Here is a 22,478-nt window from a genome sequence, read left to right as displayed (position 1 = left end):
CAAGGTGTGCTAAGCCTTGAGGAGCTACAACAGCTGGTTCAGTAGAACTCAGAGTATTCTAAGCTTTAGTTATATGTACCTAACAGTACTTATGTGATCTTTCAACAAGATATTCTTAGGATACGTGTGGTAAAACAACAGCAAGCTCAAATCCCAACCGCTGCTCACCAATGTGAGAAGGTGGCCTGATATGCAGTGCTCACTATTCTAGTGAACACTATGTATCAGTCCAGCAACCCTTATTGATGATTGGTTGTAAGTCAACCTTATAGACCAGCTATCCTAGTAGCGTGGATACGAGCAGTCTAAGGCTAAAGACTCGAGAGGGCGCGTTAAGCCAGCTGTTTACCACACATATACCCCTTGAATACCCAGTGAAAGGACACCACACAAGTGTTATGAAAATAAACAGTTATTTATTAAAGATCACAACAGCCCTGTACTCTTTATGAGGACAGGGTACTAAGCACAAACCAAAACTCTTACAAAAATACTTAAGTTAGCACAGTATATACAAATGCCCGAGGGGCACGGAAAACCATATACTCTGAAAGTGGAATGCGAAATTCCTAGCAGGTAAGTACAGTACTAATAGCTTTTGGAATCGCTAGGACTTGACTAGGGAATCGTTAGATTATGTCTAGGAGGCCTAGGGGACTCGGGTGCAGTGTGTGCACTCTCACGCGAGATGCGGGACAAAAGTCTATGGTAGCTAGGAATTAGAAAGTTAGTGTTCTCGGGCGAACCCGACCTGGTAGGGAGAAAACGAAAGTAGATTCTGACCCTTGGATAGTGAGGCTATGCTGGGGCACCGAAATGCCGAAGTTACCTAGCCCAGGGGCTGCAGCTGCATAGGTCTGAAAAGACGTCGGGAATCCTCGTAGACGGACCAGGAGCCGGAAGAAAAGATGCTGGCCGGTGACCAGTGAAGAAAGTTCAGTCGGATCCAAGCCTGGATCTTGAAGATAGATGACACCTGAAAGCAGAGGGGACCAAGTTCGAGACTACTAGCCAGTAGTCAGTGGGCACCAGGAGGGCACCGGATGGTAGCCACCTCGACTAGGTGAGTGGGTGACGCTTGACTCGAAGATCTCACGGACCAGGAGGCGTTGTCGGCGACCAGGATGGAGGATCGAGCTGTCCCACGAAGATGGAAGCTGTCGGCGTCGCTGGACCCAGGATTGGGCAACAAAGCCTTGGCAAATTCAAGCCCACGCGGTGGACCTAAAATGGCGTCTGGAGTGGACCTGGAGGGTCCGGGGTGCCTCTCTTGAACAAGGAAGCAAGGGCCAGCCTGGAGCAACCAGACCAGCAGTCGTGAAGTCGTTGGGCGTCGTTCAGAGGGCCACAAGCCAGCCGGCTAGTAGCCAAACAACGCGGTGCACAGCAAACAGCAGAAGGGCCCCACGCAGATCGTGGAGATGCAGGGGGGCTGATCTTGGGTGCTGGAGCTGCGCAGGGTCGGGGCTTCTCGGACCCCAAAGCACTCACCAGTGGAGGACACGGTGGGCTTACAGTAAAGATGTCGTGCAGTCTTGGCGATCGTCGGTCCCTTGAGGTCTCGTCGCACTCACGGTTCTCAGCTGGGCTGTAGAGGTGAGTAGAGGTCAGAGGTGCCAGGGAAGCCGGGTCTCGTCGAGCTGGGTCGTCGGATTCGTGATGAAGGACTTGCAGCAGACCGCAGTGTTCTTTAGGATGGTGCCTGCGGATGCAGGGTGACTACTCCTTAGCCACAAGGGAGAATCTTGAAGAAGAAATCGTGAAGTCCTTTCGAAGAAAGTGGTATCTTGATTCCAAAGATGATCTAATTTGAACAGGGGGCCCGCTCCTATCTTTATACTAAAAAAGGGGGCTGACCCGGTGACTAGGTCCTGCCTATGGGTGGGACTAGGTGGGGGGTGGTTACACCCCTCAGCCATGCCGGACTTCCCCAGGCCAGGGGCTGGTGTGCCCCTGGAACTGGTTCAGACCGGCCTATGCGTAGTGAGCACCGGGGTGCCACTCAGCAGTCACCTTCCTGTAAAGCCCTGCCTACCCAGGATACACAAAACCATGTCTGGGACGGTGCTAGCACCGCCCCTGACAGGAAACCCTTTGTCCAGGCTCCCCTCGCTGGAAGGACTCCCAGCTGCAGGGGGTCAGACTTGTGTCTGTGGTGGCAGCATCCATTTTGTGGAGCTGAGGCTTCAGTTAACTTTAACCGGGGTTCACAGTTACATACATGTCGTGTCCCTCTAGAAGGGTGGAATGCTAACCCCGTCGCCAGAATTGGCGAGGGGTTAGTATTCCAATTCGTATGACACCTTACTCGACATGTTTTGATAAAGCAATACCAAAGATAGCATTTAACCGCGAGGATTATAATGCACTTAAGAGTATATGGTATGCGATATCATGGAACAGCTATTAGGACTTGATTCCGCAAGCTGCAGACAGGCTCAGCTCATGCCAGAGCACCATCTCACACGATTCCAAGCACTCTGCCTTCAGGATTGTCAAGGCCTGCCATAGGAGTGACTGATAGGAATCTGTGTGTCCATTTTAGGGTTAGGTATAGGTATACTACACCTACAGCAAAGGGTGATTACACGACTTTGCCCCAGCTGTCATGCAGCCAGTTGTGTCAAATTTAGGAGGCCAGCCAGGGGTGGCATAATACATGCTGCAGCCCCTGGCAGCCCTGGGTACACCTATGCCCTGAGTTACAGGGTCTGATAAGGTGGCCCAGTACCAATTGGAAATGCACCTAGGGTACATGGAATCCATTTTAAAGAGAGAGCAGTAGGCCTGGGGTCCTGATTGGCAGGGTCCCAGGTCGACTATGTCCAAAACCAGCTAAAACACAGGGCAAAAAGTTGGGGGCAACCATAGTCAGGATGTACCTTCCTACAAGCTGGTCATCGGTGATTTTGGTCCAGTTTCTTTGTGGAAGCAGGTGCTGGTGTCTGTGGATGGTGGGTGTTCTGAAGGTGAAGTGGACGCAACGATGGTCGGTCCATGGGAGTTTGGTGGTGTGGCTGAAGGTGATGGAGTTTCCTGTAGTGAAGAGGGGCTCGAGGGTGTGTCCTGCTGAGTGCGTGGGCTCGGTCACGATCTGGCGGAGTCCAATGTTGTGGAGGTTGTCCAGGAGGGATGTGGTATTGGGGTCCAGTTGATTGTCGAGGTGGAAGTTGAGGTCTCCCAGCAGGGTGTAGTTGGTGGATGCGATGGCCTGCGGGGAGATAATGTCCGTGATGGAGTTGGCGAAGGGTCCGCGGGGTCCAGGGGGTCGGTAGATGAGGGTTCCTCGGAGGGCGGCGGTGGGGCTGGCCAGTATCTTGAAGTGAAGGTGTTCCATCAGTTCTGTGGACTCGTCAGGGAGTGTGCTCAGGCGGAGGCTGGATTTGTGGACGATGGCGATTCCTCCTCCTGGGTGGATGGGGCGGTCCTTCCTGGAGATCTTGTATCCTTGGGGGATGGCGATGGCGATGGCGATGTCCGGTCCCGAGGTGGTGTTGGTCCAGGTTTCGGTGAAGAATGCTACGTCTGGGGTGGTGCTGTCGAGGAGGTCCCAGATTTCTGTTGCGTGTTTGTGGAGGGATCGGACGTTGAGGAGGATGCATTGCAGAGTCTTCGGTTCGGTTGTGTTCTTGTGGGCGGGTTGTGCTGGATCCGTGTTCTTGGCGGTGCTGCAGGTGTGCCGGCAGCGGTGACAGCTGAAGGGTCCATGGGTGTCGGCTGGTGATGCTACCTTGCAGTTGTTGTTGCAGCCTGGGTTGAGTGCGTGGAGTGCTGCTGGGTCGTAGCGTTGGCGGGGCGGAGGTCCAGGGTTCCTGGTGCTGGTTGCGGACGGGTCGCAGACGGGCGCAGACGTGCTTGCCTTTGACGCGCCTTCGGTGCACCAGCGGCGCGCCCGCAGCCCGCGGCCGCTGAGCGGCCGCGCAGTGGCCGCCATTAAGTAGGGGTCGGGGAGGGCTGGACAGCTGGGAGGCGGGGAGGGTGATAGAGCGCGCGGGTCACCCGGGTCACTAGATTACCAAATTTTCCACGCACTGGGCCCTGGCGTGCATATGATGACAGTGTTTTGCATGAACCGGGTGAAACCTCTCCACGCTCCTATGAGTAATCGAGTGGGTGACTCTTTCACCACTTACTATTCATGTACCTGACTTACCACAGGCACATTACTCCTGACGGATCAGGAGCTAGCAGTGGACAGGTGATAAGGGTTTCCTAAAAGGGAGAAAATTCTACTTTACACGTTTAATACTTTTAATATCCCTTTAATGTATAATGACCACAGACACCTTGATAGTTTTAAGGGTTTTATATAGTATAAGTTTAGAACGAAAATGCCATTACAAGTAGGCAAATGCAAAGTTATACATCAATGATAAGTATCAGAACTAGGATATAACTATGGATTAAAGTGAGTATCATAGAGTAAAAGGGAACACTATAGGGCATGAATCACAATAAACATATTAACTAATATGGTTTAAACTAGGGCAAGGACGTGAGGAGGACCTAATGTATGTCCTAATAATTTTATACTAATTCCTAAACCTTATGCTATCTTTACTAACTTCACGACAACCATACTAAGGGAAAGGGAATAAGTGGAACAATCTAGATAAACAGTCGGGTTCAACAATGTCCTAAAGGAAGGGTAAGAAGTGGAACATTTACTAATAATCAATTGCATGAAATTACTTTCAAAGGAGATATGGAGAATATCACAGGCAAGATTGCTTTAATCAGAGGAGGAAAAGTTAAGGATATAGTATAGACAGACACCTATGCCAATATTTACCTAGGTGAGAATGAGGACTAACCCTGGTCGCGGGTCAGTTTGGGAAAGAACGGGACAAGGACCCTCAAGGATTCAGGAAATACCAGGAGGTGAGCAGGTACAGCTCATGGACAGTCAGGACAGGATACCCCTCAGGTCTGGGTCAGGACTGGGTTCACCAAGGCACGACCAACCCCTCACAGCTTTGGATGCAACGCCAGCGTTACCCCCTCTTCTGCACGGAATCCGCCAATAACCCCGATTGGGTTTTCGAATCTCCCAGCAAAGTGCTTCGCTTAGCACTTAGGACTAATTTCCACCCCTTGGAGTTTGTGGAAAGTTTCAGGCAGAATGCTCCGCAGCACTCTGTATCAGACACCTATAGAGTTCGTAGGGTCAGTGACAGGTCTGCTACTCGGACAAGTCGGACAATTTCTCTAAGCTAAGCTAGGCTATATATACAGTTTTGAGTCCCCAAGACCACCCATAAATGTTGCAAAAATGACAAAGTCCCATCTTCTGATTGGTCAAGGGAGGTGGTTAGGTCATAGGTACCACCTATATTCTTTTTATGTAATTCACGTGACATTTTCCCTCCCCCTAGCATCTGGGTTCCCAGGCATACGTGTGGGAAAGTACAATAGTAAAGAAAAGGTTTGCAACATTGTTGCGCATTTCAGAGTAAAAATAGCAAGTCTTCAAGGGCGAAGGTGCGTCAGGAAAGGACAGTCCCCTTTTCAATGGCCAACTGGCCAGGTTCCATTGCTGCACGTCCCAGATCTTAGGTCACGTGATGAGGGATACGTCAGCTTCAATATGGTTCTGGTCACTAAGTCCAGGCCCTCATTTACGCGGTACATGAAAAGTAAGCGAAAACAAATTAATAACACAGAATAAAATGAATACACTGTACACCATGACCAACTACTCTTAATCCCTTATTTCATAATACTTATAGCATTAAGAGTTAGTGCAGAAAAGATGCATATACAAAAGCGGCTTAAGATAGCATGAAGCATGATTAGTGACAAGCGGCCATTTTAACACCACTGCGCATGAGCGAACTTTTCCCTCCAGATTGCGAGTGCGTCACATCACATGGGTATGACCGACGCATGCGCAGACTGGATTTCTGCAAAGCGGCCATTTTATTAATGTGCAAGCTTGATTATGATGAAAAACACATAGGCAAGCCTCCTAGGGACACCCGTGTGTTGGGGAAATACAAATAAAATGACAAACAATCGGAGTTAGTACAGTTATGATTCCGGCGAGGTTCATGAAGAGAGCAAGTCGCGTTACGTGCGAATCCTTGCTCCATCAATCCCCTCTTTGATGATATTTACTATCATCACTACACATGAAAACAGATGCCAACTTCATTCATCCAATTCATCCATCTCAATCTCGACGAACTTATTGTTGAGCTTTCTCTCCGCCTCTCTGTGTGTATGATTGTTCTTTATTTTCTTATATATCTGGTTTCTTAATTCTTCTAATTCTAATTCTTCAGCCTTTCGCTTTCCTCTTTTATTCACTATATATTTTCTGCATTTCTGGCATTTGCAACAGATGAATATGATCAGAACAATCAAACCTATTCCAGCTATTGGCATCAGTATTTTCCATATAAGACTTTTACCTAAATTAGAGAACCAACTACCTACAGAGGAGAGACCATCAGTCAGTCTCTTCCAGGCACTGTCAACCTCTAATGGTTTGAGTTCTTTTTCCAAATTAGTAATGTTTCTTATATATTTCTTAATTTCGACACTTTTATCAGGAATGTAAGTGCAACAATGTTGTGCCCTCAGCATCCTGCAGACTCCGCCCTCTTTTGCCAATAAGGTATCAAGAGCAAGGCGATTCTGTAAAACCATTGATCTGATCGCAACCATTTCAGTATTGATCATCAGAAATCCAGCAGCAGTGTCAGTAGATAACCGATCCACTACTGTAGATAATTTGCAGATTCTGTGAGTATTCAGAACTACCCCCATTCCAGGTATCAGTGCACTAAAAATATCACCTACAATTTCTCCTACACTTTCACGTTTGCTACGCACTAAGCCATTAGTAATTTCATTGCTTCCAGCTGCATTGTTCACATGGTATATTTTCGGAAAGACAATGCCAAAGTAGCAGCTTCCATACCAGTGATCCGGCAATTTGAAATACGCCTTGTTTCCACATATATAATAAATTCCTGGAAACACAGGTTCTGACCCATTTTTGAAACCCCAACCTCCAATTACCTTGTAATTATGTTCACACTCGCTGGAACCAATGAATACATTGTTATAATAACTAGTCTTTTCTCTATGAAGACAGAGTTTCCCTTTCCGTTCAAAATCCAGCAACAGAGCAGGAGTAACTTCGCTTTGTGAGGTGTTATCCATGTTTTCTGCCCATCTAGGGGTCCTGTTCTTTTCGTCATTTGCCTTTTTCTGAAACTTTTCCCTTCTCTTCTCCGCCATTTTCAAGAACATTTTCTCTTGTGCATGTAAGGAACACGTCAAGTTGTCTCTACGAGCTTCATTCAGATCTATGTCACCTATCGTCAGGAAGTATTCTCCCATGTAGCGAGTCACTCCACCAAGTGTATGTACAAGGTTCAGATTCCCTCTAATAGGAAGTTCTGAAAAGATAACGTCCGTGTTTGAGTAATAGTACTGTAAAGTGCTTCTATAGAACAAGCTAGCTAGAATACTACAGGAGATTCCATAGGTCAAGGGTAAATGGTGGTATGTCACGCCTTCAGCTACTGAAGTAGGTAGCATCATGCAGACATAGCAATCTTCTATTTCCATAGCTTCTACATAGTGCACTAAAAGATTAGCGAAAACATTTAAGTGTGTCCTGTTCTTCATTTCGTGATAATGTAGTTCTCCCTCATCTGCTGTTTCTAAGTCAGGTCGTGTATGTCTCAGCCTCATTGAATTGTCACGTCTTTCTACTCTTCGTGGTGTTTCTTCGGTATGTACAACTTCTGCGTCTGGCGTCATCGAGTCCGTAGGATATATGTTAGGGTCTTTGCTTATCATAAAAGGTATAAACACTGTTAATCCTATCCATATCACTATCATTAGTACTATATTACAGATGCATATTTTACAGCATGTTTTGCAACAGCTAAATCTGGACCTTCCAGTGACATTGGAATCAGACATTTTATCTTACAGGTGGCTTTCTCAACCCCTCTTTGTTTCTTTTTCAGCAGAGGTTATACTTCGCTTCACCTCAGGGAGGGTCTTCGTCAGAACTCCGATCAGCAATGGACCCTTCGTCGCTTTTGCCACAGGCTTCGGGCTCATCAATTTCTTCCAACACCAGATAAGTCCATTCAGGGCTCTGATACAGTTTGTTCTGTTTCTTTACTCTGCCGCCCTTTCGGATGGATTTTCCTCGGGCTTCTTTTCTTTCACTTTCAGCCCTTTTTCGTTCTTTCAGTTTTTCTTCGACTGTTTTTATTCTTATTCTTAGTCTTTTTACATATCGGGGTTCATCCTTCTTCTCGATCCTTTTTGTAGTCGAGGAAACTTGCTCTTCCTCGTGAACTCTTTTGCTTTTTCTTCTTTGTCGCACTATTGCTTCAGCAGTGTCTTTTTCCCTTCCTGTCTGACTAGTTCCAGGTCTTTCATCTATTTCTTCTGCCTGGTCCTTAAGCTGACCTAGTTCAGGTTTAGACTGTATTTGATCTTCGTTTGTGAGTGATTCACTAGGCTCTTCTTCCTGAACACGTTCATCTATTTCTAACTGGCCTAGTTCATGCTCTTCGATCTCTTGATTTTCTTCCGCATGAACTTCCGCTTTGACTACTATCTGTCCCTTTCCAGCCTCCTCTGTCTGAGAAGGAGTGTCGATGACTTGATCTGTCCCTACTTGGCCTATTCCCTGATCAGATTTGATGATGGCTTTGATGATCTGACCTTCTCCTTCTTGTTCTGACTCACCTGCACTGTCCCACTCACTACCTAGGTAAGAGTATTTTCTGGTTCTTATTGGGTCAAGAACCTGGTCATCAGCAGGAAACCATTCAACTTCTTGACTTGTGCCTGGTAGTTCGATGTCAGCGGGATCCGGACCCTCTTCTGGAGTCTCCTCAGCTGGACTACCTTCGGCTTCAGTCGCGTTTTCTCCAGTCACCTTCTTCGTGTGACTTGCATGGATCCACTTTGGCACACCAGCACACTTCACAGCAGTTGTGGTGACAAGGATCACTTGTCGAGGCTTGCCCCACTTTGGTCCAAGGCAACTCTTCCGGGTGTGTTTCTTCAATACCACCCAATCACCTGGTTTCAGTTTGTGTGCTGGAGTTGTAGGCCATTCGACAGCAGTCTCTCCAATCTGGTGAGAGATAGAACGCACTTGGTCACCCAACTGCCTGCAGTACTCTAGCACCATATCATCAGAAATACTTAGCAGTTTGTGTCCAGGTACCCATGCCTGTCGCATCATTCTTCCCATTAGCACTTCATGGGGGCTCAGGCCTGTCTTCCTGTTTGGAATACTTCTCAAGCTCATCAGCACCATGGGCAAAGCCTCTATCCAATTCATTTTAGTGAAGTCACACAGTTTTGCCAGCCTGGACTTGAGAGTGCCGTTTATCTGCTCGACTATCCCAGAAGCCTCTGGATGATAGGCACAGTGCAGCCTTTGCTCCATTTTGAATGCTTTGCAGAGTTCTTTTAGGACCTCGTTTGAAAAATGTCCACCTTGGTCTGTTTCAATTGTCTCAGGAATTCCAAAGCGGGGGATCAGTTCCCTAAGTAACAATTTAGCTACCGTCAGGGCATCATTCTTCTTTGTTGGATAGGCCTCCACCCACCGGGAAAACAAGCAAACTATGACTAGGACATATTGATATCCCTTGCACAGGGGCAGTTTTATGAAGTCTGCCTGCATCCTTATGAAGGGACCTTCTGCTCTCCCAATGGTACTTTGTTCCACTACTGTCTTCTTTCCTGCATTGAACTGTTGACACACTAAACACCTCTGACAAAGTTTGTCTGCTGTGCTCCTGAATTTTGGACTGTAGAACACCTTTTCAAACATTCGGCACATGGCATCTCTCCCAATATGTGTTGGTTCATGTATTATCCGTGCCATTGCGGTAACCAGTCGTTCAGGTAGTACAGGCATACCAGTCACGTGGACCACAACACCATCCCCTTTCCTGGGTTGACATTCATCCTGCCTCCACACGTCCCTTTCTTTCTTGTCTGTTGTCTGCTGTAGTTCTCTCAATTCATCCCATGTTCCCAACCTTTCAAACAACATCAGTTGGCAGCTGCTTTCACCTCCCCATAATTTAATTAGGAGAGACATTTTATGTCGGGCGCAGTACTGGGCAATTTGGTCAGCATATCTGTTTCCGGCTGTCACCTCGTCATTTCCAGATCGGTGAGCCGCACACTTGACCACAGCCAATTCTTTGGGCAATTGGATGGCTTCTAGTAAGTTTTGTACTGGTTTCCCATTCCGGATGGGAGAACCTGAGGAAGTCATGAATTCTCTTTGCAACCATAGTTGGCCGAAGTCATGAACAACCCCGTAACAGTACTGACTGTCAGTATAAACAGTTACTCTTTTGTTTTTCCCAATTTTACAAGCTCTTGTTAGAGCAATGAGCTCCGCTACTTGAGCAGATTTAACTTCGAAAAGATAGGAAGCTTCCAGGGTCTTTTCCAAAGTGACTACAGCATAGGCAGCACTCAAACCTCCATTCTCATGTCTCAAGCATGAACCATCCACAAACATTTTGAGGTCTTCATCAACCAAAGCCACTTCTTTGATATCAGGACGGGGTTTTGTGTTAAATTCAGTCAAGTCTATGCAGTTATGCTCAATTTCATCTCCTGCCTCTACATCAATGGGAAGGGGCAATAGAGTGGCAGGGTTTAGAATGTTGCATCGGGAAATTATTACGTTTTCTGCACCAATGAGAATCCTTTCATACTTAGTCAGCCGACTAGGGGTGAGATACTGTGTCTTGGTTCGGGTGAGCAAGATCACAACTGAATGTGGAACAAATACAGTGACAGGATGTCCCATCACAATGTTCTCACTCTGCTCTAGACTTGTACAGGTAGCAGCTACTGCTTTCAGGCATCCCGGTAATCCAGCAGCCACTGGATCTAGTGTGGCCGAAAAGTAGGCCACAGGACGTCTAATCAGACCATGTTCCTGGGTTAAGACCGAGAGCGCACAATTGTCTCTCGTGTCACAGAACAGCTCAAAGTTCTTAGTGTAGTCAGGCATTCCTAAGGCTGGAGCTGTGCACAGACAATTTCGCAATTTTACCCAAGCAGTCATGCATTCATCATTCCAACAAACTGGGTCTTCTGCTCCTTTCTTTGTCATGTTAATCAAGGGTTTAGCTATAGCCGCGAAACCCACGATCCACTGTCTGCAGTACCCAACAACTCCTAGGAACATTCTTACTTCTTTCTGGGTTACTGGTAGTGACATTTCTCGAATGATCCTGATCCTTTCTGAAGTGACCTTTCGGATCCCTTTCTCTATCTGGTGCCCCAGATATTTTACTGAGGTCTTGCAGAACTGTAGCTTGTCTGGTGAAACCTTATGTCCTCCCTTTCCTAGGTGATTCAACAAGGCAATGGTATCAGTGACACAGTCGTCTTGACTTCTAGATGCTACCAGGAGGTCATCTATGTACTGCACCAGGACAGGCTCTTTTGGAAGAACTAGAGATTCAAGGCATTTCTTTAGAATCTGGTTGAAAATCGATGGACTTTCGGTGTACCCCTGGGGGACACGATTCCAGACATAGACCTGGCTGTTGAATTCAAAACTGAAAAGGAATTTGCTTTCTGGATGCAATGGGATGGAAAAGAATGCATGGCACAGGTCAATGACAGTGAACCATTCCGCATCCCAAGGAATTTGATACAGTATTACTGCAGGGTTTGGTACTATGGGACAGCAAGGTACTACAATTTGGTTTACCTTGCGCAGGTCCTGCACTACCCTGTACTTTCCGCTAGGCTTCTTAATTCCAAGTATGGGCGAATTACAGGGACTGCTCATCACTTCCTGAATGATGTTTGCTTTGAGCAATCTGTTTAATTCCTTTGCGACTCCTTCTTTCACTTCTGCACTCATTTTATACTGTTTGGTATTTGGGTATATCGCATTTACTTTTATAGCTATTTTAACTGGGTCTACATTTGCCATTAAGCCTACATCTTTTCCAGTAAAATCCCAAACTTCAGGTATTACGCTCGATTGTAGTTCTTCAGGTAGACTTTCAATGGACATGGGCTTAATTTCTGTGTCGGGTCTCAGTAACATCAATTTATACAGGCCATCTTCATCTGGGGTCTGAATTTCCACACCATTCGGTGAGCAAAAGATGGTGCAACGCATTTTGCACAACAAATCTCGTCCTAATAGGTTTACAGGACTGGAATCACAGACCACAAATCTGTGCATTTCCTTGAAATTTCCTATGGAAATTTCCATAGGTTCTGTTACCGGAGTACTGATTATCTGATTTGAAACTCCCACTACTTGGATAGCTTCTCCCGAGAGGGGTAGGTTAGGAACGTCCGCTGTTCTTACAGTGGAACGGGTAGCACCAGTGTCCAACAGAAAGGTGACATCTGTCCCTTCAACCTTTCCTTCAATGTATGGTCCAGTCTGGTCTACCGGTAAGGAAGCGCCAAGCACGCACTCCTTGTCCTCCCCTCTCAGGCCCCGTCAGTATTGATCATCGCAGAGGAAAGTATCATTTAACAGGTACTGAGGAATGGGTGCATTTCTTTCATTCTCTCTTTCCCACACTTCGACCCTTTCATTCTCTTGACCCTGATTCCTATAATTCTGTCTAGGAGCGCGTGGCACTGGGGGTTGATTTACCTGCTGTTGGGTCTTTCGGATCCCCTCTTTCTGCACCTGTGGATTTAAACCATTTACGGGGGCATTACCAGCCTGCAAGTGCGGACATTTATCTCTCCAATGCCCCATCTGACCACATCCGTGACAGGGGAATTTTTCCATAGCATCTTCTCTGCTCATTTTTACCCGGGGCCTGCCTCCACCCCCAGTATTCGGATTTGTAGCATTATTACTGTTAGTCATTTTACTTAACTGTTTTTCTTGTTGTTCAGCTAATTTCACCTGAGCCCACATTACTTTCTCTTTTAGGGCTTTCTTTTTGTTCTCGATCTCATCTTCGCAGTATTTGGCATATTTGAGAACATCATCAATGGGTTTCCCTTGCCAACTGATTTTGTTATCTCTAATCCACTGGGATATTTCAGGTCTTAATCCCAACACGAATCAATAACTGAAATGGGTCATATCCTTCATGTCCACATTATCGATTCCACTGTAAGTTTTGAACACCTGAAGTAACCTTTCATAAAAGGAGTGGACTGATTCATCACGCTCTTGGGTAGTTCTATCTATACGGGTCCAATCAGTTTCTTTTGCAGGTACCTTTTTCTTTAGGTATTGTATGACTTGATCATACTTTCTCATTACTTCAGGTGAGGGAGCTCCTGTTCTGTCATCTCGGGCATATTCCTCATTTGGCCAATCAATTTCAGTTTTGCATTCGGTCCACAAATCTACAGGTACTACAATGTCGAAAAACCCATCCAGGTCTTTCAGGAGACATTTCTGAACCTTTATGAAGCGTTCAACCTGTCGGTACCACTCAACCGGCTTCTCCCTCAATTTAGGGAAGTCATTGGTAAATGATACTATATCTTGTCTGGACCAAGGGACATGGACATATTTTCCCCCTGGGACTTCCCTCATGGGACATAATTTTTCTGGTTTGTCAACTTCTTGTAGGACGTACTCAGCAGTCCGTGGTCTCTCCTTGCTATCCTCCTTTTTCTTTGCCCACCTGGCTTTCCACTTGTCTAGATCTCCCCATTTTTGTGCTAAGTTTATCAGTTCCTTAATCTGCGTTTTCTTCCCTGCGGTATTCAGGTTTTCTAGATCTTTGTCTGAAAATTCTACCCTGTAGGATTTCTGTAGTACCTTAGATCTGCTGATATCTATTCCCATACATACTACTGTGTCCATTAATTTGTCATAGTACATTTTTGCGTTCCGAGTAAGGTGTTTGCACATGAACAACAACTCATCCTCCTCCCGGACATTCAATCGGTCTAAACTCACATTCCCTGCGCTCAGTTCCTCTAGCTCTATTCTTAGCTTATAAATATCTAATGGTTTCGGATGAGGGGTTCCCTTTTCTAATTCTCGGGTCCATCTTTCTATTTCCTCGGGAGTTACCACTGTCGCACTTTGAGTTCCTGATGAAGACTCTATTAGTACGTCTTTGTTCCTAGTCTGAGGTCCAGTTCGAGACATACTAGGTCCCTGTTCCCTGTTAGGTAGATCCATCAAGGAAACCATGGACTCACATTCACTTGTTTGGTCATCAATAATGAGTGGTTCCCTTCTGGGCGGGGGCATCATCGGGGTTATGACTGGAGTTTTTGGAGTATTCATTCTGTCCCCATATAGAGGAAAAACTGGACCAATGGTTACTGGAATCGTCAGGGCTTCAGGATTTGGATTAATCTGAGCTATAGCATGTATGAGATCATTCCGCTGTCCTCTCAGGGCATCCCTTTCCTGCTCGTGTAATACTCGATTCATGGGGGGATCCTGTATCATTTGGGGTACTAGAGAAGGATAAATATTCGGAGCTGATGGAGTCGATAAAACTAGTCCCTCACCAAAGGGGTTGTAATTCGGGACCACGGGGTCGGGTCTACCAAATCCCTCTCCTCCCGCTCTTCTCGGTTCTATCCCTGTGGAATCGGCTTCACTAGTACTTCTTCTTCCTGAAGGTCTTACTGGAGTAGTTAAGCTTTGAGATCTGGTTTCTTCATTATAAGGCGGGGGACCTTTCATAAATAAATCCTCTAAAAATTCATCTTCTGATTCACCCAGGGGCATCATATGTCGTGTTTTTTCAGTACATTTCTTCCCTCCCATCATTTCATTAGCTCCGAACATGGGAAATAACCCTTCTACCATCATATTTTGTCTCCACTGTTTTAATTTCTGCTCCTTGGTTTCTTTTACCAATTTTGGATACCATCGGGTCACTCCCTTGTCCATTCGGGGTCTGTCTCGCTCTAGAGCCTCAATCTCCCATTCCTCTAAAGCTTCATACTGAGTTAATCTAGGTCTGGGATGTAATTCATTCATTCGGGTCCTCAGGTTAAATAGGACTCTCCCGTTAAAAGTACCATCAATGGGAAAGGCTAAAACTCCATCCTCCGCAGTGTACTTTACCCAGTTCTCTAACCATACACAGGTATGATACCCTTTTTCTAACATCATGAAAGAGGCGGGAGTATCTGGCGGAGGAATGATCACTCCCTCCCTAGTTCGTACGGGTTTGTCAGTTTTGAAAAAATTCTTTATTTTGCTGGTAAATGACATTTTTCTCTTTCCTCCGTACATGTTGTGAGGTCTGCCTCTGCTCATCAACTCTTTATGACACCCTAGATTTCGTGGATCAGGCAGAAAATCAGGGTACCACATACACCGCTCGTAACAATCTATAAGCTCGGTGCGGAAAATTTTGACTACCTCGTTTGTGCTTCTAATGCTAACGCGACTCCAATTTCTTAACAACCAATCAGTGCAGAGGTTGCAAAAGTTCTTGACCAATGGGTGTGCGGCCTTTTCGCGAGATGCGTTCTCACGCTCAGGCACTCACCCCTCCCTTACAATTTCGGCTTCACTACACACCCGCTGGTTTAACCAATCCCAGCGCGGCACGGAGTGACGTCAGAGCAGCCCTTCGGCTGTCTCCCTCCTTTACAAGGTAACGGAAACTTTGTATTTTCTCTAAGATGCTAATATTAATTTTAGTCAACAACGTGTAACATTCGCCATTGTGTAGGAGTGTTCTAAAGAGATAGAAAGTTCTTTTTTTTTTTTTACTGCAAGTAAACCACTTCTGTCTACTTTTCATACACTTCGGATAGACTTCTCTTGCCTACCCTCACGCAAGCATTAGAAAACCTGCTATTACCCAGTCTCATCCACTTCTTTCCGGGATATATACTAAGCCTGGGGTTCGTCAGCGTTTCCCTTTGCTATCATACAAGCTCCGATGACTCTATTACTCCCTTAGTGTGACCCTTACTAGGTGATATCAGACCAAGGTTTCTATCAGCAGTCCCGTCACTATCATTCATACAGTTTTCCGAAAAAGACCTAATTAGCGCTTCCAGTTCCACTCGAACCATGCACTAACCTTTCCTCCCTACAAATGACCTCAGAACGCGATGGATTCTACTCACCATCCGTTTATACAATTCCCCGGGGATTTCAGACAACACTCAACAGTCACACACAATTGGTTAATAAAACATATAATATTTAGCAGCAATACATATGTATAAAATTTTCTCAAAACATTTAAAATATTTTAAAAACAGTTGCGCAATAAAATATTAAGTAACACAATCAATATTAAAAAAAACAATTTTAGCAGCACATTTATTTTTCGCGGTTTTATTTCCTAACTATCTTATCTACCTATCTTACTAGTCCTAACCATTCCTCTGCTTACCAGAAATTACTGATAGAGCGCGCGGGTCACCCGGGTCACTAGATTACCAAATGTTCCACGCACTGGGCCCTGGCGTGCATATGATGACAGTGTTTTGCATGAACCGGGTGAAACCTCTCCACGCTCTTATGAGTAATCGAGTGGGTGACTCTTTCACCACTTACTATTCATGTACCTGACTTACCACAGGCACATTACTCCTGACGGATCAGGAGCTAGCAGTGGACAGGTGATAAGGGTTTCCTAAAAGGGAGAAAATTCTACTTTACACGTTTAATACTTTTAATATCCCTTTAATGTATAATGACCACAGACACCTTGATAGTTTTAAGGGTTTTATATAGTATAAGTTTAGAACGAAAATGCCATTACAAGTAGGCAAATGCAAAGTAATACATCAATGATAAGTATCAGAACCAGGATATAACTATGGATTAAAGTGAGTATCATAGAGTAAAAGGGAACACTATAGGGCATGAATCACAATAAACATATTAACTAATATGGTTTAAACTAGGGCAAGGACGTGAGGAGGACCTAATGTATGTCCTAATAATTTTATACTAATTCCTAAACCTTATGCTATCTTTACTAACTTCACGACAACCATACTAAGGGAAAGGGAATAAGTGGAACAATCTAGATAAACAGTCGGGTTCAACAATGTCCTAAAGGAAGGGTAAGAAGTGGAACATTTACTAATAATCAATTGCATGAAATTACTTTCAAAGGAGATATGGAGAATATCACAGGCAAGATTGCTTTAATCAGAGGAGGAAAAGTTAAGGATATAGTATAGACAGACACCTATGCCAATATTTACCTAGGTGAGAATGAGGACTAACCCTGGTCGCGGGTCAGTTTGGGAAAGAACGGGACAAGGACCCTCAAGGATTCAGGAAATACCAGGAGGTGAGCAGGTACAGCTCATGGACAGTCAGGACAGGATACCCCTCAGGTCTGGGTCAGGACTGGGTTCACCAAGGCACGACCAACCCCTCACAGCTTTGGATGCAACGCCAGCGTTACCCCCTCTTCTGCACGGAATCCGCCAATAACCCCGATTGGGTTTTCGAATCTCCCAGCAAAGTGCTTCGCTTAGCACTTAGGACTAATTTCCACCCCTTGGAGTTTGTGGAAAGTTTCAGGCAGAATGCTCCGCAGCACTCTGTATCAGGCACCTATAGAGTTCGTAGGGTCAGTGACAGGTCTGCTACTCGGACAAGTCGGACAATTTCTCTAAGCTAAGCTAGGCTATATATACAGTTTTGAGTCCCCAAGACCACCCATAAATGTTGCAAAAATGACAAAGTCCCATCTTCTGATTGGTCAAGGGAGGTGGTTAGGTCATAGGTACCACCTATATTCTTTTTATGTAATTCACGTGACATTTTCCCTCCCCCTAGCATCTGGGTTCCCAGGCATACGTGTGGGAAAGTACAATAGTAAAGAAAAGGTTTGCAACATTGTTGCGCATTTCAGAGTAAAAATAGCAAGTCTTCAAGGGCGAAGGTGCGTCAGGAAAGGACAGTCCCCTTTTCAATGGCCAACTGGCCAGGTTCCATTGCTGCACGTCCCAGATCTTAGGTCACGTGATGAGGGATACGTCAGCTTCAATATGGTTCTGGTCCCTAAGTCCAGGCCCTCATTTACGCGGTACATGAAAAGTAAGCGAAAACAAATTAATAACACAGAATAAAATGAATACACTGTACACCATGACCAACTACTCTTAATCCCTTATTTCATAATACTTATAGCATTAAGAGTTAGTGCAGAAAAGATGCATATACAAAAGCGGCTTAAGATAGCATGAAGCATGATTAGTGACAAGCGGCCATTTTAACACCACTGCGCATGAGCGAACTTTTCCCTCCAGATTGCGAGTGCGTCACATCACATGGGTATGACCGACGCATGCGCAGACTGGATTTCTGCAAAGCGGCCATTTTATTAATGTGCAAGCTTGATTATGATGAAAAACACATAGGCAAGCCTCCTAGGGACACCCGTGTGTTGGGGAAATACAAATAAAATGACAAACAATCGGAGTTAGTACAGTTATGATTCCGGCGAGGTTCATGAAGAGAGCAAGTCGCGTTACGTGCAAATACTTGCTCCATCAAGGGGAGCTGGATTGGGCCAGTCGTGCTGGGGGGGGGAGGGGCCGCGGGGGCAGCAGCGGCGGGGAAAGGTAAAGGGAGGAAAGAAGGGATAAGGGAAAATAAGCAGAAATAAGGCACAAAAGAGCAGAGATGCAGAAAAGAGCAGAAAGGTGAAAGATAGAAAGGGTAAAAAAACGAATGAAAACGAGTGAAGGAGCAGAGGGAGAGAAAGGGAAAATGGGCAGAAATAAGGCACAAAAGAGCAGAGGTGCAGAAAGGTGAAAGATAGAAAGGGGAAAAAAACGAGTGAAGGAGCAGAGGGAGAGAAAGGGAGAATGGGCAGAAATAAGGCGCAAAAGAGCAGAGGTGCAGAAAGGTGAAAGATAGAAAGGGGAGAAAAACGAGTGAAGGAGCAGAAAGAAAGAAAGGAGACAGAGGTCCACTGGACCACCAGGGATGAGGCGCAGGGAAACCTGTGGGTGGAGGATGGCCTCGATCACCAACACTGAAGAGTGCAGGGGCAGGGGCACCTCACTTAATGGTGGAGCTGCGAGGGTGGGAGAGCAATTTCACTGACAATGAGTCAGTGGTCTTGCTCCAGGTTAGACACGCCCTTTCAACAAATATCCCCCCCACCATACTCCCGGAGGCCTCTCTATTGGAGGACCTGGTCTTGGATGGCCATGTCCCAGAAAAAACTATCTCGCTAATATACAAGAAAGTGATCAACCACACCGGGGACCCGTTGATGACTCTCAGGGAACAGTGGGGCGCCGATGGCCTGGTGCTGGATGATGAGGACTGGAGGGAGGCGGTTGCCTCCACGAAGGTCGTGGCCATCCAAATGAGACTCAGTTTGGTGCAACTGAAGATCCTCCATCGGTCGTACACCACGGGACCCCGACTAGTGAGAATGGGGCTGGCGGCGAATGGGGAGTGTCGGAGGGGTTGTGGAGAAATCAGGACTTTCATGCACATCTTGTGGCACTGCGTAGAAATACAGGACTACTAGGGCAAAATCCATGATAAGATATGCGAAGTGATGGGGGTGGAGCTAGCGTTGGAGACCCGACAATGTCTTCTGAATATTTGGGAGCCTACTGGCCTGACCTCATATAGGAAACAATGGGTGACCCTGGCGTGCATGATTGATAAACGTAACACCGCTCAGCTGTGGGGTGCCAGGCAGGCGCCTCAGTTTGGAAAATGGACAGAAGACCTGGACTGGTACATGTTCATGGAAAGATCCGTCTATGTTGCTAGGGGGTGCCCCCTGAAGTGGGGGAAGGTGTGGGGTGCCTGGAATAGTCACAGGGGGGATATATGTACCCCTCCGAGTATTGACATAGAGCCAGTGGGGTTGGAATCCCCGTGATACCTTAAAGTTATTCTGCAGTATTTTTCTGTACATGGTTTTGTATATTTGATTACTGTAAAACGCCGCTTGTCGCCTGATCGCTTTTATTTTGTTTCTTTAAATAAAAGGAATTAAAAAAATAAAATAAATAGCAGCTCTAGTTAGAATGGAGGCAACCAGGAAGTGACTCTAAACACGGCCACTCTGGAGCAAAACGCTAACAGTGGAGTCTCCTTTAAAACAAGTAAAAGGTACTAAAATATCCCCACAATTCTAAGGATTGTCACCGCAGTGTAAAGGTTTTACAGTGTCCCCACAAGTAGCGGCAATGCAGTTTTAGCAGCAAATTCACAGCAGTCACATTCAAAATCCTCTTCATAACGCCTCCACCCCCCCAATTCATTGATAGCAATCTGGAAAAAGTTATTCACTTGTGTTTCCCGAGTGTACGGGAAGTTCCAGACACTCCTTCCTCAATTTCGACCAGGTCAACAACTAACAGAACAGTCCTGTGTCTCCGACCTCGGCATAATGGCTTCATGTTTAGCCATAGTACCTTATGACAGGCTCAAAATGCATCCGTTATAGGAGTGCTTATCGCACCAGTGGATTCAAGCAAAGGGTCAAATAGAAGATCTAAGATTGGCCAAATCGGATGTTTATCCTGATTACCCAGTGGAGCCGCACACATTACGAGCCTTGCAGATGATGCTTACCAGGGAGGAGCGCAAGGGCCTAATCACCAAGTTGCACGCTGCGTCCCTTCGCAAGAGAGAGCCAGAGGAGCATCCCTCATACACTAAGTGGAGTGATGTGGTGGGCTGTCTGTAGATCATTGGCAATCCTGTTGCAAACTGACTGGGCGCCTCATGGCTAACTGTAACCTTCGAATCATGCTCTTTAAATTTTTACATCAACTCTACTTCACCCCCGCACAATTGCGAAAATGTGGGCTACGAGATACTGATTGTTGTGTACGGTGTGGAAGGCCAGTCGCTGACATTTTACACCTCTTCTGGGGGTGCATGGGGATAGCTGCTTTCTGGGGGTAAAGTAGCGGGTGTGCTCACTGATGTTGTGCTAGAACTGGTGAAATGTACGCCTGAGGTATGCCTGCTGGGGGATGTATCGTCTTTGAAACCTTGCAACTGGAGGTTGGTAGCTGTGGCAACGCTTCTGGCAAAAAGAGCTGTGGTGATGTGCTGGGGCGCGAGGGGACTACAATCAATCAATCAATCAATGACACTTATAAAGCGCGCTACATACCCGTAGGGTCTCAAGGCGCTGGGGGGGGGGGGGGGGCGCTACTGCTCGAACAGCCAGGTCTTCAGCTTCTTCCTGAAGGAGAGGTGGTCTTGGGTCAGGCGCAGGTCGGGAGGGAGGGAGTTCCAGGTCTTGGCGGCCAGGTAGGAGAAGGACCTTCCTCCTGTAGTCGCTCTTCGGATGCGGGGGACGGCGGCGAGGGCGTGGTTGGCTGATCGGAGGTGGCGTTTGGGAGCGTAGAAGTTGACTCGGCTGTTGAGGTAGCTCGGGCCTTGGTCGTGTAGGGCTTTGTGGGTGAGGAGGCGGAAGGTGATTCTTTTGTTGACGGGGAGCCAGTGAAGGTCTCTCAGATGTCCGGAGATGTGGCTGGTTCGTGGGATGTCGAGGATGAGTCTGGCTGAGGCGTTCTGGATCCGCTGGAGTCTCTTCTGGAGCTTGGCGGTGGTACCGGCGTAGAGGGCGTTGCCGTAGTCCAGTCGGCTGGTGACGAGGGCCTGGGTGACGGTCTTCCTGGTCTCGGTGGGGATCCACCAGAAGATCTTTCGTAGCATGCGTAGGATGTTGAAGCACGCCGAGGAGACGTTGTTGACTTGCCTGGTCAAGGAGAGGGAGGAGTCCAGGATGAAGCCCAGTTTGCGTGCGTGGTCTGTCGGTTTGGGTGCGGTGCCCAGGGCGGGAGGCCACCTGGAGTCGTCCCAGGCGGAGGGTGAGGGGCCCAGGATGAGGACCTCCGTCTTGTTCGAGTTCAGTTTCAGGCGGCTGGTCGTCATCCACTCGGCTACCTCTTTCATCCCATCGTGAAGGTTGGCTCTGGCGGCGGTGGGGTCGTTGGTCAGGGAGAGGATCAGCTGGGTGTCGTCGGCGTAGGAGATGATGCTGAGGTTGTGTTTGCGTACGATGGCCGCGAGGGGGCTCATGTAGACGTTGAAGAGGGTGGGGCTCAGAGATGATCCTTGAGGGACGCCGCAGATGACTTCGGAGGCCTCTGACTTGTACGGTGGTAGGCGGACTCTCTGTGTTCTTCCGTCGAGGAAGGAGATGATCCATTCCAGCGCCTTGTCCTGGATTCCGATGTTGCCGAGGCGCCGTACTAGGGTGCGGTGGCAGACCGTGTCGAATGCCGCGGAGAGGTCCAGGAGGATGAGGGCCGCTGTTTCTCCATTGTCCATCAGGGCTCGGATGTCATCGGTGGCGGCGATGAGGGCGGTCTCGGTGCTGTGGTTGGCTCGGAAGCCAGACTGTGAGGGGTCGAGGGATCCGTTCGTCTCGAGGAAGGCGGCCATCTGCTTGTTGACGGTCTTCTCGATGACTTTGGCTGGAAACGGGAGGAGCGAGATGGGGCGGTAGTTCTTGAGGTCGGTGGGGTCCGCTGTTGGTTTCTTGAGTAGAGCGCCGAGTTTGGCG

Source organism: Lissotriton vulgaris, chromosome 5 (assembly GCF_964263255.1).
Source record: "Lissotriton vulgaris chromosome 5, aLisVul1.2, whole genome shotgun sequence".
In the NCBI taxonomy this organism is placed as follows: Eukaryota; Metazoa; Chordata; class Amphibia; order Caudata; family Salamandridae; genus Lissotriton; species Lissotriton vulgaris.
The sequence above is the reverse complement of the archived record's forward strand: the minus strand, read 5'-3'. Positions refer to the sequence as shown.